Raw genomic sequence first — 10,928 nt, 5'->3', positions numbered from 1 at the left:
AGGAAAAAGTAAAGGATTGTTTAAAAAATGGAGATTGATGACTTTTCCAAAACTTTCTGGGTTCATCTATTTTTAAACCCTTCTCATGCCGGGACATTGCCATATTCACGTTGCATGACTTTTCCACAATCATACGAACCCTGAAAGGAGCATTTATGATATGATTTTAAGAGTAGAAATTACATGATTTATCCTGAAAGGAAATTAATAAGAGATTGGATATAAATCTGGATTAGATCAGGATCAGGACTGTAAGGAAGAGGAGAGTTTGCAAAAATAAAAGAGACAGCTCGGTAGAAAAGAAAAAACTAATTCAGAATATCGATGAATAAGATGAACGGTGGAGACAGAAGGTCTCACGTTATACCAGTTTAAGTTGCCGTCAACTCTTTTCTGTCAACTAATGGATTGATCCAACAGTCGTAGCCTCACAGCTTTCCTTCTGAGTTACTGTGAACAGCAGCAGCTCTGAACTGTTTAAAAGATGGACAGCTGACTGACTCGTGTTATTTTTGGCTCCTCAGTGTTTCACGTGAGGAACACAGTCGGTGGCATTTCAACGTTCGGCTTTTATCACCAATGAGACGAGAGTCTTGTTTTCATTAAACTTCTTCCACTCAAGACGGTTAGAAAAAAGAAAATCATCGCAACAGAGTGAGTTCCAGCAGCATCGCTTGTGAGTTGAATAGTTCATTCTTTATCAAAATAGTAACTGATTAATGCATGAAATTGACTTATTAGTCGACTAATCCTTTAAACACCCGTGAACATATTTGATGGAAACACACACACACACACACACACACACACACACACACACACACACACACACACACACACACACACACACACACACACACACACACACACACACACACACACACACACACACACACACACACACACACACACTTTGATGAACGTTCAGTATTTCGTCCATAACTTGAGCAACATTTGAATGTAAACAAACTAAAGTTGAAGAGCTGTTTGCACGTCGGCCGACTGTACCAGCAGCTGATCGATTACGTCATTTGAGGCCGGCTTTGACCCTGAGTTACATCTGCAGCCGACAGCTGCTGCGCTCTGGTTATTCAATTAAAACAAAATATACAGGGAAGCCCTGTTGGAACGCAGAGCCCAAATCACCACTTTCTCTCTCTGTCCTGAACCCGGTCACCCTGACCGTCCTCCTCTTCCTCAGATAATACCGATTTAACCCCTAACACCGCGCATGCACACGGCATGAGGCCGACAGCTTTACTAGCTACGGGGATTTAGCGCCGCGCCGTGAAATACTGCAGGTGACCAGTGAAGCCAGGACGTATGGAAAAGAGGAAGTGAATTCACTGTATTGATCCCGGCGGGGGGGACACAACGGGTTGTGGCTGGAACAGAATGCATGCTGGGATTTAGAGAGGGGGGGAAAGAGCATAAACTCACAAGTGAAATTTAAGATGACGCACATTAAAGGTAATCTAGAATTGAGCATTTGTACAGAAGTCATTAGTGTTATGGGATTGGTAAAGTTCTAGATATGATAACGTGGAGTGTTCTTTTGAATTGAAAGCATTTATAATATATTGTAATCTTTCCAAAACCTCATCTCATGCGAGGGTTTTTCTTTTTTTTGACAAAAACCCTAATTTTAATCTTTCACTAAATCCATGTGTGTAAAATTGTCTCATGTATAAATCCGACGGGACTTGTTCGGATATCAAATCTCTTGTAGCTCGTAGCTCTGCCACCGGAATCTCATCACATTCATGTACATTTTAGTTCTCACGGTGTGATAGCGTAGCATTCGTGTACAAAGACCTTTAGTTCAGTGAGACCTGTAATCAAACAATTAGCCCAAATACACTTGTGTTTACATCTTAGCTTCTTGTGCATGACATTCGTTTTTGGTCCGTTAGCAAAAACCAACCAGACGTGGTACAACCTGCCTTTTCCTTTAGATCCTATGTGATGAGCGTTATGATTTCCTACTTCCTTAAAGTGGCCATCTTGAAGATTTTCATTGAAAAGGAAGTAACACAATGGTGACTGAGCCTACAGGCCCACTACAGGGCTTGACAGCACTGTAATATTACCTTTATGTGACATGTGATATCTAAAGAATGAAGTCTATTCTACTTACGCTATCACTTTAAATCCAGAACCTACAACACTAAGTGTCTCCTCTTGTATCTCAGCCTCCTCGTTCCCACAGCCGCTTCTCGCCTGAACCTTAAATTCTGTCGAGGTTTGTTGTGACTAACAGGAATGTCACAGTCGGCCGCAGACGTAACATCTCAGCAGCAGGTTGTTTTTCTGCAGCGAGCAAGAGCTGAACGAAACGCCTCAGACGGACAAAGAGCACCAGCGCTTGAGATTCAGCAGCTTGAGAGCGGGTTGTGGCTAAATTAGGGTCCCGGGGGCCCCGCGAGGGTCAAAGACCGAGTCCAGAAGAGTTCATTGAGACAGCTGAAGACAAAACAGCTGCAGACTCTCAGAAGAATAAGAAGAAGTAGTGACAAAGGTGGTGACTGAACTACATAATACATGAGAACCAGTCGGATCTTTGATTGTGTTTCATTTAAATCTGGGTTTCATGGTCGAAAATGTCAGAAGTAGAGGTTGTCGGCTCGGAAGGAGATCCATTTATATCCATAAATACATACATATAAACATCATTTATTGTTAAATATAAACATTAGGATTCTGGGTCTTCTCGACTGATGGCTTGAGCTACGAACTATCAGTCGAAAGTAAAGACAAAAGCCCAAAATGACATCTTAAAGTTGCTTAATTTCTGAAGAAGACGAAGACGAAGAGTACCAAATGTTACCAAGTGTAAGTGATCGTTATCAAAGATAAATGTTTATGGTATTTAATCGTCTAAAAAGGAGTATATGAAAATAGAGTTTTTAAAGATAAAGCAATCAGCATAAAGAATCTGATATCAGTCAGGTTGTATCTAATATTATGTTCATCTGTAGTGCTGAAAGGTTTCTTAAAGAAGATTAACTGAAGACAAATGTAATATATTGATGAAAGGTTTTGCTACCAGCATGAAAGTGTAGTTTTGACCCAGTAAACTCTGTTCACCTACAGAGCCGTCATTCTGTCTGCTTACAGGTCTACGGTTACTTTGGTCTGAGGGCGGAGTCACCGTCTATCAGCGGATAATCCTCCTCTGATAATCCCGACACGCTCTACTGACCGGCAGAAAGGAAAAGAGACGGGACGTCCCGGGAAAGTGAGAGTACTGCTGTCGACCTGACGGGACTTCTAAAGAAAGACCGTTTCGTTACTGAGTGGACCAGCTTCTTCTTCTTCAATGTGCTCATTTTGTTCGACCAAAACCAAAAAGATATTCCATTAACAATGAGTAAAAAGGTAGCCAACAGTGTGCTGATGGTGTCATTATAAACTACCAGTTTATCATGTGTTTAAGGCCTATCTCCACAGTAACGCATCAAGACATCATCTCAAACAACGGCTTACAGCAAACCAGAGCTGTGAACACTTTTAACTCGACTTGTAAAACAATTTATTTTGTCTTAATATTCAATATTTAACCGTTTACTTGTGTATTACATATTTGTTCCTGTAATGTCTCTGTTTTTGTTCCCTGCCTCGGGACAACAGATGTAAATTAGCATTCTTGCTAACTCCGGCCTGTTAACATCTTATATTTCATACTGATGTTCATCAATGTGCTCTGTCGCTATCAAATAAAGAAATAAATGACAGTGATTGGTTTGGCCCGCCTTTTTATTGGCTGTAGTAACATGCCATATCTCTGTTTAACTTCATAGCTGCAAATGCATTTATCTATTGAGATTAAAAGAACCTAAAAAAACAACAAAAGATAGTATTTCCTCAAACAGAATTAAAATGTTCTAATGAACGGATGCATTGTTCTACACAATCCACAGCTAAATATAAACATGGTAGATATGAAGTTTATATTTTCGCACGATCTGGACAACACACCTAACTGTTGAGTAAATAAACCATCTCGGCATTGAAAATGTTTAAATAGTGACAATCACCCAGATTCTGGTGAGACGTCGAGTAGGAATCCGTCAAAAGAAGACGAACGGTATAAACTTCTGTAATTAAAAAAGCTGAAATCACTTTGGCTCATGCAAAATGTAAATCCTGTCACCTGATCTACACACACCTGTGCGTTTACCATGTTCAACTGGAACAACAGGACGAACCAAAACAAAGAACCGATAACGTTAGAGAGAAACACCAACGTCTCCAGAGAAAAAGGGACTGAAGACAGGTTAAAGCCTCAAAAATCCAGTTATGGACGATCAAAGAAACCCGATGCTGCTGGTGAATTGTAACAGGAGCCGTGTTTCCTTCTCTGTGTGTAGGAAACACGGTGTCCTAAAACCGGTTTCAGAGTCGTAGTGAAACGTGCACGGATGTCGCTCAGTAACATTCGTACTTCTATCTATACTTGTATTTCATTTCAGACCTGCCTCCCGATAGGACGTCGGATCAACCAATCGGCTTCTGCGACCCCTCAGTGGCCAATAGACACCATGCTGTGCTTTAAAACTGCAGTAAAACATTACGTGGAGCACAAATCCTTCACAAGTCACCTGCTAAACGGATAATAAGAAATACACCGGGACCGTTTAAATGTTCACTTCCTCGTTAGAAACACAAATGGCGACAACAGCTCTGCATCCACAGCCTTCTAGAAGGAAACTCAACCATTTCAGTCAGACTTACTGGTTGCAGGAGGAAATATGTATGGCGGCTTGTGATGTATTGGAAATATTGATGACCACCTTCATCGTAAATCACTGCGGTGGGAGGCGTTCGTCAGAAGAATGTGACGGAGTGAATTCCTCTGAAACCAGTTTGAGAGCGAAACTTGTCGATTACACACCACAGAGGACGGTCATCACTTTGGTTTTACTTTACAAGAAGAAGTCACTGTTTGGGGCTTTGTGCACATGCATTTCATTCCAGTCCGTCTCAGGTTGTTCTTTTTATTGTCAATAAATCCCAGGACCGTCTCTTAATACTTCATGACTTCACTACTCTGTCTGAGGCTCTCAACCCGAAGCCCTTTGGTTCCTAATGAAGACATAGCTCTTTAAAAACAGGCCCACAAACATTTAGTTTCATTTCTGCAACTGCAATTTTGCCAACTGCCTTTTTCAGTGAAGTTTGCCGAGCGTCTCTGTATTAAAGCAGCTTCGTTGAGAGAGGCTGAGGCTGTTCAAACAGCAGGTTGATGGTTTGTTTGACGGCGTGTTTGAGCTTCACTGGTTTACTCAAAGACAGGAAGACAAAAGAGAGAGAGAGGGGGGAGTAGACAGACAGGGAGGGTGTGTCAACATCAGGTTAATGGTTTGTTCAGTGTAGTCTGGACCTGGTCCTTTATCTGTCAAACAATGAGGTGCTTATTGAGTGGAAATGGTCTTTCCATTCCTCTTTATTGTTCGTACATAGCTCACGATACAAGACAAAAGCCTGAAGCAGTGAGGCTGAGGAGTTCAGAGGATTTACAAAGTTTCCTAATTTATTTCTCTACACCTTCATCCATCTTCCTCTCTACACAGACAGACAAAGAACTACATAAAGCACGACCTCACATCAAACAAACCCTCTGGACTGCTAAAAAGATTGTTTGTGGAGCCGTATCCTGATGAACCTCGACACACAAACAGAAGACGTGCTACCCAGGAAATGATACAGATGGCCAACCACGACCTCACATTGCAAATACAACTTCAACGTTTTGGTAACGGTTGCTTTTTCAGCCAGTAGATCACGTCTTTTTTTGTTGATGTCATTGGCTAAAGTCAGCGGGATTCACCGCAAGTTGGTCAAAACAAAGATGGCGAGTACGTCAGTCCGTCTGCTCGACTGTAATGAAAATGATTGATGCGAGAACTTTATCTCAAAAGATAAAACAGAAACAGATTTTGGTAACACGACTCTGAGACGTTACAAAGGTCTTCGGACCGACGCCTTAAATCCTCTTAGCCGCCTACACTTATATTTTTCTGCTTTTGATGACTCTGGACTGGCAGACTGCTGCAGAAACTCATAAAAAGATAAGAATGAGCCTATTATTGATCCTCCAGCGGGGAAACTTTCAGTCGTTAAATAAGCCGCTGTTTCAATAAATAAATAATAATAAAAAAGGGCTGAGGCGCTTCTTAAAAGTCCCAAATGTTGGAGTCCCAGAGACGTGGAGGAGGAAACACTTCAAACCCAGAGTCTAAAGAAGCCCGTGTCTATTAAACTATATATATTCTCATCACTGACAGATGAGTAAAACTATTCATGTGCTCATTTTGTGACACCAAAAGTTTGTGTTTATGAAGCTGAATTAAAGTGACTCTCTTGATTCTTCTCACATGGTTCTGTGGGAGGAATCCGATTATAAATATTGTCTGTTTTTTGTAGTTTTATGTCCAAATCCTACTCTAAAACCCACTGTTTTTCTTTCTTCCCTCTCGCTTGTCTTCCTGCCGAGGGTTCACGTTGTTGTGGAGAAGAGGAAGTGAACGGCAGCTGATCTTCATGTGACTTTGTTTTTCTATTTCTGTTTCTTTGCATATCATTTGAGTATCTCTTTTGTCTCCAGTCCTGTAGCTCAAGTCTCCTACTGATCACGCAACTGTGTCTCCAATTTTATTGCATAATTATAATATTCATGGTGAAGCAAAGATATTTCAGAGAGAGAAGCAGACAGAAGGGTTTATTATACATGTTTGAAGGATTTATCCAGGATGTTAAACTGATTCAGCGGTGAAAACAGGTTCAAACGATAGAGGATACACCTTCAGTAGCTTGCGTAGCATAGACGTGCTAACGCAAGTTAATGATACGCTATCGCACTCTGCTAACGTTAGCTCCACGTAGAAACGTAACATTTTAGAAACGTTAATCTTCTTCCAACCTCTCTGAGTAACAAGTAGCAAAGTTTAACAATGACGAGCTCCAAATCCTCTAAACCAGCCTGAAATAAATACATATTTATATGTTAACATATATGTTAATAATTAACCGTTAAACCTAACATACATATTTTGACCGATTAATGCCATCAGTTAAGATTACATGAGAGTCTATGGAGCAGAGCTAAAGCTACGCTGTGATTGGCTAGTGGACGGTGGAGGGGCGGGACTTAGTGAAGGGTCAATTAATACAATTAGCATTCGAAGGATGTGCAAATCCTCAAGCCTGAGTGATAAAAATCTGTTTTTAAAACAAATTACAAACTACAAAAAAAAAGGCATCTCTACAATTATAATACCGATGATTAATGCATTCAAAGTCCATTTAAGGACCCTTTGAATTAAGTTAAAAAGAGGCCGCCATCTTTATCTGATGTTAAAAGAATATTTTAGTATATTCTAAGATTATCAGACATTAAAAAAGATGCATGATCTCAACAAAGTTAAACAATTTAGGACTATTTGTTGTTTGCCTTTTAGCGGTCGTGCAGTTTATCAAGCTAGACGAAATGTTGAATATAATTATTAACCATCCCTGTCAATACAAAATGAGTCTGTTACACAACAGACTGTCGAGTAAGGCTATGGATGTGTAATAATTGACATTATTACACATGTCATGGTCAATTAAGTCCAATCTGATGCTTATTTACATAAATGTTGACTGATTTAAATATGTATCCGACACATGGAAATATCATCTTGTTTAGCACGAGCTACTTGACCCAAATCTGATTTTGATCTCCTTTCTCTCTTCTACTCCCCCATCGTTTCCTCCCTCCTTCGTCCTGTTCTTCCTTCTGTCTTATTTCTTTCCTTTTTCCTTATTTCCTTCCCCCTCTTTCCTCTCAGCGAACACACAACGACATACCTTAACGTGTGTGTGTATTTATATAATGTGTTTGTTGGTCAGTTTACCAGCAAAGCGACCAAATTCACCGTGTGTGTGTGTGTGTCCACACCCATATTCACCTGAGGCTAACTATTTTCCTGTCAGCAGTGAGACTTCCCTCCCACACACACACACTCTGAGGAACTATTAAGTAGATCATTGTTGGGACTAAGCCTCGATGACATCACATCAAATTATGGCCTGTATTTGCAGGGTGTGTTTTTGTATATAAGCGCGCATGTGTGTGTGTGTGTGTGTGTGTGTGTGTGTGTGTGTGTGTGTGTGTAGACACTGAACGCAGCTGTAGCTCGGTGTTGAAAGCTATTTGCTATTCCACACACACACTGAGGCCGTGTCATTCTCAGTTCACCTTCAGTACAGGACGGATAAAATACACACACACGCACACACTTAACACACTCTGAAGGAAGGAGGGCGGGTCGACGGTTGTTTTGAGCGACACGTTTCCTTTGAAGTCGAGTTAACGAGGAGAATAAATTTAAAACTCAAACGTTCGTCAAATCCTCACGAACATGGAGGCGGAGCTAAAGTTAGAAATGGAGGAACAGAAAAGAGACGAATGAGAGAAGAAGAGAGAGAAAGACGTCCGTGAGTCAGAGAGAGTGTCAGAGGGGTGAGGGAGGGTCGATGGCTCATAATGTCACTCCTGATATCGCTGAGACAGAAATCAATAAGCCGTCTGTCTAAAGGTCCCATGATGCTTCACTTCAACCGCACCCCCACAGTCTGTGTTCCTCGAACCAAATAACCTTTAGTGCTCGTTTATTAGGGCGGTTCAGGTATTCATGTTAATGCGTAGAGCCGGATCTATTGGAAGCACTTCTTAAATAAATAAAGTTATTGTTATTGCTGAGATTTTTGAAATCAAAAGGAGAGACAATATTTGTTGAAGGCGAAATGTGTGTCAAAATAAAATAAATAAAATATTGTGGTGCTGCAGAGACGCCCCGGCCTTCACATCATATTCTACAGACCGGTGCACATGCAGCCACATGGTATGTTGATTGAAACACGTGATGCAGAATTAGGGTTCACAAGCGCGAGTGTGTGTGTGTGTGTGTGTTTGCTTCACCGTTGTAGAGAATGTGACAGGAAACACATGGAACCGAACTTCATATATTCAGGTCTGCTCCGTGTTCATACAGCGCAACACATCTTTGGCACTTAACTACTTTCTGTCCAAAATAAATGAAACGATCTTCATGCTTTCTTTCTGTTTGTTTGCTACACTGAACTGAGCGCTATCTGTGTATCGTCTCACCATCACGTCTACGGACGGATTCAGAGCTCTTCAGTGTTATGAGGCCCTGAGGAGAGATTCATCTAAAGCAACCCTCTGCTTAATTAGACATGACTGTGTGTGTGTGTGCGTGTATGTATGCGTGCGTGTGTGGCAGATGGAAGGAGTGCCCCCATTGGTTTTGTGCCATGTTGGTAAAATACCAGGATGTGATGCCACAAGCTCTGAATCACTAACACTCTAACACACACACACACACACACACACACACACACACACCTCTTCCCTGTTATCTGACAGCGGACGTGACTCATGTGTTCTCCTCGCTGTTCTCCTCACAGGAAGTCTGCAAGTTCCATCACGTTACGTCCAAGAACACACAAAGAAAAGGAGAACTTCCTCACGTTGCCCCGAAACTCTTCATCTCACGGAGATCTAACGTTCTCCGGTAGGATGGAGAACTCTGTATATAGATATATGTATATATATCATCTAGAATAAGCGCCTGTGCACCCAGCAGGGCTGCTATGAACTCCATGATTCATTTGGAGCTCCACTCTTACACAATGTTCGTGTGTGTGATCGCTGAATCATCGACAAGTCAACATTTTTATTTCCACATAATGTGGAACCTCTCTGACAAAACAGATTTGCTGTTACACTGAAGAGCATTTGTGGTATGAATGAAAGGTTGCCATAATTTACGCTACTGTGAGGAACTTTTAGCTGGTCCTGAACCAGTCTCAGTTTGGTCCTGATCCTCTATATGAACCAGTCTCAGTTTGGTCCTGATCCTCTATATGAACCAGTCTCAGTTTGGTCCTGATCCTCTATATGAACCAGTCTCAGTTTGGTCCTGATCCTCTATAAGAACCAGTCTCAGTTTGGTCCTGATCCTCTATAAGAACCAGTCTCAGTTTGGTCCTGATCCTCTATAAGAACCAGTCTCAGTATAGTTCTGATCCTCTATAAGAACCAGTCTCAGTTTAGTCCTGATCCTCTATAAGAACCAGTCTCAGTTTAGTCCTGATCCTCTATAAGAACCAGTCTCAGTTTAGTCCTGATCCCCTATAAGAACCAGTCTCAGTTTAGTCCTGATCCCCTATAAGAACCAGTCTCAGTTTAGTCCTGATCCTCTATAAGACCTCCATCAGCAAAGAGACCATCAGAGAGAAGATGGTCTATTTCTATAGAGTTATTGTTAATGCTCGCCATCGGTGCCACCGGGTCAGATTCTGGTGAAATCAGATGAAATCATGCAGGTTCACCAGAAACTCCTTCAGCTCAGACTCCAGCAGGGCCTCCAGCAGAGACCGGTCCACCATGGACAGACCCAGATCCGGAGCTCCGGAGGGAGGAGGAGAGCTCAGCTCCCGGCAGCAGTAGCGTCTCCTCCTCCTCCTCCTTGCTGGACCCGCTGGAGGGAAGGGAGACACGGGAGAACCAGGACTGAGAGTGGCAGACTGTCAGACCCTGCTGCAGTAGAATGAGAGGTTTCCTAAAGGGACTCTGGCGCTCAGAAACACTACCACTTTAGTTCACAGGGACCAACAGAATCTACACACAATGAAAGATCTTTGTAGCAGCTTTAACTGAAATCAAATGCACAGCTAAGCAGAGCTTAATGCTAAAATGCTCCGAACACTGGGATGGGTTAAATGAAAAAGCTAAACACTGCTGTGTACATTTACAAAATGAATATTGTGTTTACCAGACCCCTCAATAAAGATGTTTTATAGCTGTAGTCTGAGACTGTAACAGCACAGCGCTGCTCTGATGACACATTAGCCACATT

At 41.8% G+C, this 10,928-nt stretch overlaps 1 protein-coding gene across 3 annotated transcripts in view; it reads right to left on the bottom strand.

Annotated features, from left to right (window-relative positions):
• mtss1 (MTSS I-BAR domain containing 1) overlaps nt 1-10,928 on the bottom strand; it is a 44,639-nt gene that overhangs the window by 30,766 nt on the left and 2,945 nt on the right. The gene's annotated exons all lie outside the window — the stretch shown is intronic.

This window comes from Anarhichas minor, unplaced genomic scaffold (assembly GCF_050575085.1).
Source record: "Anarhichas minor isolate MPS153535 unplaced genomic scaffold, ASM5057508v1 ptg000021l, whole genome shotgun sequence".
Taxonomy (NCBI): domain Eukaryota; kingdom Metazoa; phylum Chordata; class Actinopteri; order Perciformes; family Anarhichadidae; genus Anarhichas; species Anarhichas minor.
The sequence above is the reverse complement of the archived record's forward strand: the minus strand, read 5'-3'. Positions and strand labels throughout refer to the sequence as shown.